Raw genomic sequence first — 8,252 nt, 5'->3', positions numbered from 1 at the left:
TTATCTCCCTTCATTGTCTCAATCATAGCATTACAAATAGCACTAAAATTATTTATATACCTTTTGTAAAAACTAGCCAAACCATGAAATGATCTTACCTCACCCACATTCTTAGTTATAGGCCACTCCAAAATTGATTTAACCTTCTTAGGATCCATCTTCAAACCATCAGCTAAATCACAAATCCCAAATACACAATCTCCTCTTACATAAAAGAACACTTTCTCAAATTAATCAACAACTTTTCTTCTTTCAACCTCTACAATACTTGTCTAATATGCTCAAGATGTTCTTCCTTAGTCTTACTAAATATCAAAATTTCATCCAAGTAAACAATCACAAATTTACCCAAGAATCTTTTCAAAAATTCATTCATCAACCTTGTGAAAATACTAGGTGCATTAGTCAACCCAAAAGGCATAACCAACCATTCATACAAACCATCTTTTGTCTTGAAAGTAGTCTTCCATTCATCACCTTCTCTAATTTTGATCTGATGATAGCCACTCTTCAAATCAATCTTGGGAAAATACTTTGCTCCACTCAAAAAATCCATCATGTCATCCATCCTTGGCATAGGAAACCTATATTTCACTATGATATTATTAATAACTCTGAAATCAGTACACATTCTCCATTCTCCATTCTTTCTAGGTGCTAATATAGTAGGTACATCACATGGACTCAAACTTCCTCTGATCAAGCATTTCTACAATGACTCATACACTTGTCTATTAAGTTCTTCATTCTCTATAGGTGTCAATCTATATGGTGCTTTGTTTGGTAAACTAGTTCTAGGAATCAGGCCCATACAATAACTTATGCTTCTTACTGAAGGTAAACCATCAAGAATATCCTCAGCAACAATATCTTTATATTCATTCAGTAATTTTGTAATTTATGTTGTCACTCTATCATTACCAACTTTTACTGCTTGGTCATTACTACCAACACTCAATCCTCTAGGAACTATAGCAAAACAAACATGATTCTTCTTTACTTCCTTTTCAAATTGCTTTCCATTAACCATGCAAACTTTTATTACAGTACAACTAACCTGATCTAGACTTTCAATCAAAGGTAGCAATGTTTGTTTCTTCCTATTTACCCAAAGAGTATATTGATTCAATATTCCATCATGCACAACATATCTATCATATTGCCAAGGTCTACCCAACAACATGTGACAAAAATTCATGGGCATAATATCACACAACACTTCATCAAAGTAATGTCCAATTTTGAATTTCACAATACATTGTTCACTTACCAATATCTTATGCTCATCTTTGATCCATGAAACATGATAAGGTTTGGGATGTTTCAACCTCTACAACTACAACTTTGTAACTAGCTCTTTTGATTCCAAATTTGTAGAACTTCCACTATCAATGATCATCGTGCAACATTTTCCATTCATCTTACATCTGGTCTTGAAAAGACTTCTTCTAAGGACAAGTTCCTCATCACCTCTCTTATTACATAAGGTTCTTCTCACCATCATATTTTCTCCAGCCTTAGGTCCACTTGGTGAACTCTCAATGTCTTCTTGAATCACAACATTTCTATTATTCTACCCACATTCAAAAGATCTATGTCCTTCTTTACCACATCTGAAACAATTACCACAAAAACCACTTGTAGGATAAGAATTACCTCTTCCTCAATAAAATTTAGTACCTCCTTAGTATGAGTTGCCACCTTTCCACTCGATCTTGTCTTTGTCATCATTCTTCCTTTCATATTTTCTTTTATCCTACACAAAACTTTTAGATCTTCCACCTTCACCATAAGATCTACCTCTACCTCTTTAGAATCTACCACCTCTATCTCTTTGTCTTTGTTCATGCTTCTTTGCTGAGATCTCTTCAACTTTCAAGGTATATTGATATACTTCTTCAACACTTTCCAACTTCACAAAAATTATTTCACCTTGAATTCTAGATCTCAATCTATTTATGTAACTTGCAATTTTCTCAACATCATCATCCACATGTCCAGGTCTAATGTCCAATCTATAGAATTCCTTAGTGTACTCTTTCACAGTCATGTCCTTTTGTTTCAAATTTTGCATCTTTCTTAACAAGCTAACTTGGTAATCAGCAGGAAGGAATTTTTTCTTTACCTGGTTCACCATCTTTGGCCAAGTTTTGATCTTCTCCTTTCCTCTCCTTTGTCTATTAGTTTGTAAATGTTTCCACCATAATGAAGTGTGACCTTTCAGCCTAGTAACTACAATCTTCACTTTCCTATTATCAAGATTATTTTTATACTCAAAGAACTTCTCCATATCTAAGATCTAATCCAACACAGCATTGGTATCCAATTTTTCATCATAAGAAACAACTCATCTAGCAAGCTTTGAATTTTCCCTAGACAACACTCACAACAATCTTTCCTCATCTTGATCTTTTTCAAGTTTTGGATTATGGTTTGGTGTTGTTCCTTCATCATCAAGATGTGCTCCTCTCCTCTGGGCTGTCTCCATAGCATCTAATCTGGCTACAATTTGTCTCAACTGATCCAATATAGCATTATTAGCATTTCCTCTACCATAAACCATCTTTACAAATCAAGTTCCTATAAGATCGTAACCCTCTACAAGTTATAGATCAAATCTATAGATCTACCACCCTATAACCAAATATGAACTAGGGTTCTACACGATACAATCACCACAAGAACAAAACACAAGCTCTGATACCACCTAACGCAATGAAGGATAGGGAAAACTAGGGCCAAAGGCACACCGAACTCTTTGAACCACCCTGCAAGAGTTAACACAATGGAAGCAAACACAAATATATGCCTAGTTATAAAGCTAGGTAGATTTTCTAAGATGGCTCATTTCCTACCATGTAAGAAGACATCAGATGTTGAGCATTTTGCTAAAATTTTCTTTAAAGAGATTGTGACATTGCATGGATTACCAAGAAGTATTATTTCTAACATAGACAATAAGTTTGCTGGTTATTTTTGGATGACTTTGTGGAAGAAGATGGGTATTGAATTGAAGTTTAGTTCTACATTCCATCCATAGACAGATGGACAAATAGAGGTTTTGAATAGAAGCTTGGGTAATTTGTTGAGATGTTTAGTTGGGAATAAGTTAAGCAATTGGGAGATGGTATTGGCACAAGCTAAATTTACATATAATAATTCTATGAATAGGATTATAGGAAAGACACCATTTAAGATTGTTACTGGAATGAAGTATAGAGGAGTATTAGATTTGAGGGATATTGCTAGTGAAGAAAAGAGAAGTGATGCAGGAGAAGAATTTTTTGATTATATGGAGTCTTTGCATAAGGAAGTGAAGTTGAGGTTAGAACAAAGTAATTAGAAGTATAAGGAGAATGCTGATCAGTCTAGGAGACATCATGATTTTCAAGTTGGTGATGAGGTAATGGTTCATTTGAAGAAAGGAAGATTTTTAGTTGGGACATATAGTAAGCTGAAGATGAAGAAGTTTGGACCTTGTAAGATCTTGAAGAAATTTGACAATGGAAATGCCTATGAAGTTGAGTTGCCTGATGACATGGATATATCTCCTATATTCGATGTTTCTAATCTATATAAGTATCATGAGTTAGATGATGAAATTGTTGTACCTGATGATTATCCTAAGAAAAAAATTGAAGAAGTTGAATAGATATTGGATCAAAGAATTGGTAAAAGCACAAGAGGAAAGGATTACTATGAATATTAGGTGAAGTGGAAGAATAGACGAGTTCAAGATGCTACATGGATTTCTCAATCTAAGTTGGATTTAACTCAAGTTGTGACATCTCAATAATTTAGGAGAATAATTTCTTCCAACCCTATTTTTTAATTTCTTGGGTTGTACTTCTATCCTACATGTTTTTAATTTCTTGTCTTGTTGCTGAAACTAGGTTCTGTTGAAACTGCATTTTCTGGTTTTTGGGTGCTTGTTGCAGATCATTTAACTAATTTTCAATAATGAATGAAGGTTATGCACTTCAAGGATTCAAGAGGGGCTAGAGTACTATCAATTTTCTAGAGTAAAATTCCTAACTCCTTATAGTTCAAGAGATATGGAAATTCTCTCAGAACACTCATTTCTAGCAGTTCTGCATGATAGTTTCATGTGCCTGACTTTTAGGATGGATACACACTTTTTTTTATTTATTTATTTATTTATTTATTGATGGTAAAAATCTTAACACAATCGAATCCAGAAACATACTAGTACACTACACACTTTTTCTTAATAAATCAGACCTTGTGCACTTAAGGGGTTATAGAGGGCCTAGATATCTACCCACAGTTTGAAGCACAAGTTCTAACTCAATCAAAGTGGAAGATAGGATTGAAGAGCAAAATTAGAAAGTGTGAATTTGTTTTGGATCTGTTGGTGTTTGAAAACGTTACCCATTTCCAATTACCCTAATGAGAACAAGATGCATCTAGGGGCAGCTAACTCCCATTATCAACACATCCATTCAGACACTAGGCCAACTATAAGGCATGACCCTTCTTCTTCTTCAGGCTCTGCAAAACCTAGGCGGGTAGACCTATAGATTCTTTATATGGTACCAACTGTCAAAGCATACACTGAATCTATTATGAAGCAGATAAAAAACCCCTAAATCTTCTACACTCAACCAGGAATCACAAACATGAAATAGCTAAGAACATAACTCATGAAATTGGCAAGCTAAGTGCAGGTTAACATTGAACAGCTTTCAACATAAAAGGGAAAATTGATTTAATATATTGATATCAGCAAGACCCAAGTATAAGCAACAGAACTTAATGATCCTATCTTTGACCAGTGCCTTATCTATTGGGCAATTAAATGAGTCATAACCATACATCTCCTGGAATCCTTAGACATATCTCTACATCAAGATCCCTGATCTATCTTTCACCTTGTGAATAGACATCTGCTACAGAATGAATCTCATACTCAGAAAATCCTATCATGAAATCTGCAAACCCTGTGACAAATATCAAGCAATTACATGGTTCTTTGTTCCATAAGCAAGACATTTTAACCACATACATTTCAAAATGTAATGCAACCTAATTCATGCTCTTTGATCACAAATTAGAAGAAATAACAGAGCCATAATCAGGAGACAAGATTCAAACTGAACTTCAAACTTTTGCTGCACTTTATTTGTTTTCCTTGAAATCAAATACATGAAATGTACAGAAAATAACTCATAGATCACCCAACAGAAAAGAACTATCCTGCAAAACTTAAAATGTTGTTCAATACAAGAAGAAATGCTGAAGAATGGTTTCTTAGTGCAAAAACTGCCACCCTTACAAAGTATCAGAAAGAAAAAAAAAATATAGACAAGAAAGAAATCCCGGATCTGATCTTTACTTGACAAGTGTCCACTTGAAAATCAATCTTCTAGCAACTGAAAACTTCTTCCTTCCTTCTCCCATCTTGATCTGATTTTGTTTCATCATTTTTTGCAACTGATTTGCAAATGTCTGTTTCTGAATGATGAAATTTGCTGAGTCACCAAAATATCTGATTTACCCACTGAAATGCTGGTGAAATTTTGTTTTTTACTGAATGAATTCGCTCAAATTCCAACCCAAACTACATTTCAACTATCTTTTTACTGATATTCAGGTCATTACCTTGACAAAAAAAATCAAACTGAACTTCCTAGTCTGAATATAGTTGCAATTCAAGTACCTGATAGAAAACCTCATGTAACTCAAACTAACTGATACCTGTGCAAAAGCCGACTCCAGAATCGGAAAGTTCATCTTCTCCCGATTCCGACGATATATAACATCGCCTATTTTGCCTCCAGGAAACCCCAAAAAAAATCATTTCGAAAATGACTCTTCTGACTGAAAGTTATGCCTGCCATTTGATTTTTTTATAAAATTTGAAAAATTCTGAAGTATATACTTTAGAAAATGTCCCATTTGATTTTAAAAATTTGACGTGGGCATTTTTAACAAAAAATAATAATAAAATATTATTATTTTTAACTCTATAAATTTTCCTAACCCTTTGAATCCGTGGTCAACCTTGGTTTGACCGGTGCCACATGTCATTTGCTGATTGGTCTGCCTGATTTGCCCCATCCGCCACGTGTCGTCTTCTCACTAACTCGCTATGTTAATTCTCATGCATCTTTTGCTTGGCGAGTTAGCGACGACCCTCCGATTTGGACACGTGTCGTCATCTCCTTGCATCCAAGTTTTGGGCGCCAACTCATCATTATTGCATGCTCGTTCAAAATATCTCCATTTGCGCACCAACTGGCAGTCCACGGCGGGCCCCTCCCCTCGAGCTCGTGCCTTCAAAAGGCTCCTGCCTCAATTCACATCTTATTAAGTGTGTTTGGGTATTTAAATACATAAAACATACCCACGCTTTATCAATGTGGGATAATTGTTTTTTATTGCTCTCCGCCTTTTGTTTGACTGTGGTTGGAATCGGCTCCTTTGTCAAATTTTCCTCTGTATTGTATGTCATTAATAATAAGAGTGGGTAATATTGTGACATCACCACGAGATCCATGTCCAACCTGTTTATCTTGCTCAGCTTTCAAAATAGAGTTTTCAGTATCGGCAATGGGATCCCCCATGCACTTTTCTACCTTCTTCCTGTCCAGACCAAGAGATTTGATGACACTATCTGCACATTCTTTGTTATATTTTTTGTCCTTCATTGGACACCTGATGTGGAAATCAGTAACGTAGTCCAACCAAACCCATGGTCTGCTATCCTCTTTAGCAACAGTAAAAACACACAGTTGTCTCAAATTTTCAGTCACCACATCTTTCCCATCATACCCCCGATTGAAGTCTTGTTCTGGATTAGGTGCACAGTATCTTTCGTTATTAATGCATTGAGCTTTGCATTGCTTGCTCACTACAAAGGCTTGAGGGCAGTACCACGTGATATAGTGAGGAGTAAATTGTGCGTACCCATTTTTCTTAAGAATTTGAGCAGCTCCTTTGAAATTCTTTAAAAACTCCATCTGCATATCACACTTCAATCCACATTCATCATTGCTATTTGTCCACAACTCATACTCCACACGTTCATCTGTGTGTGGAACAGATTCTCTCCAGTCCAAATTAATATTGACCATATTCCTCTTACTAATAGCATCTTTCAGTTTGTCACCTAAATTCTTCTCAATGAGTGCAGAGGGAATAGTGATATCCTGTTCATAAGCTGAACCACCTTCACCAGGCAAATCCATAGTTATCAAAGATTCATCCTTGTCATCAGCTACAAGGACAGCCGCTGCCCCAGCATTCTGAGCATTCCAGACTTTCAAAGCAAAATAGCAATTTTACCATGCTGCAAATTTTTAACCCATGACGAATCTCCAGTCAAAAGATTTTAATTGTCGAACATCCATACTTTAAAAATCCTGCAAGCAAACAATGTTAAAAAACATAAACTGGGCTCGGGTTCGGAATTATAAACTGGGTTATTGATCACTTGGGGTTTTGAAAACTAGGATATAAGTTCTTTGCCATGAAGAGAATATAAGTCCATGCTTTGGGCTCATGAGGAATCACAGGGCACATTTGGCGAATTTCCGAAAACAGGCACTTGGAAATTTTGACTAAGAAATGTGTCAAAAAGTAATTTTTTGGCAAATGTGCGGACATATGAAACTATGCAAATGGATTTGTCATGACTTGGGAACTGGCATACTTGAAGGATTTTTAGGAGACAACACAATGATGTAATCCATTTAGGCTCACCAATCACGGGATGAGAGTTATAACGTACCGAACAAGGATGTGAATCAATCTGGATGCCTTAGCCGTAACAAAACAATGCAAACTGGGTTTTTGATCATGCTAGCAAACTGATCAAATGGATTTGACATGATCTCAAAATTTGAACATATGAAGTATCTGACCCCTAAAACATAGTGCAAAAAGAATTTCCTCATTTGGATCAACTGGGTCAAAGATATCATTGGTCGAACAGGGCTTCCCAGAACTGTGAACAACTACACAAATGTACAAAACAGTAACCGACCAACTTTGAGGGGTTCGAAACCTAGTCAAACGAATTTGAAAAGACTTGAAAATTGAAACATAGGTTCTTTGTTATGGAAACTAAACACTCCCAAAGTGGCGGGTCATGACACATTCCTGGGTAAAAGATATTCAAATGCAAATTGGGCCTCTGGTCGCTATTTGACACTTGGGCAGAAATGCAAATTTTGACACTAGCTTAAAATGGCACTTCACAGAATGATTCGAGATGGAAAAATAACATT

General features: G+C 35.7%; 1 pseudogene; it reads right to left on the bottom strand.

Moving 5' to 3' along the window:
• Positions 1–6,398: 6,398 nt before the first annotated feature.
• On the bottom strand, positions 6,399–7,295 carry LOC149541046 (vacuolar-sorting receptor 1 pseudogene; annotated as a pseudogene).
• Between the last annotated feature and the right edge of the window lie 957 nt (positions 7,296–8,252).

This window comes from Cupressus sempervirens, chromosome 9 (genome assembly GCF_028749045.1).
Source record: "Cupressus sempervirens isolate cs-2001-9-10 chromosome 9, ASM2874904v1, whole genome shotgun sequence".
NCBI lineage: Eukaryota > Viridiplantae > Streptophyta > Pinopsida > Cupressales > Cupressaceae > Cupressus > Cupressus sempervirens.
Note: the sequence above shows the minus strand (reverse complement) of the source record. Positions and strands in the feature narration are given on the sequence as shown.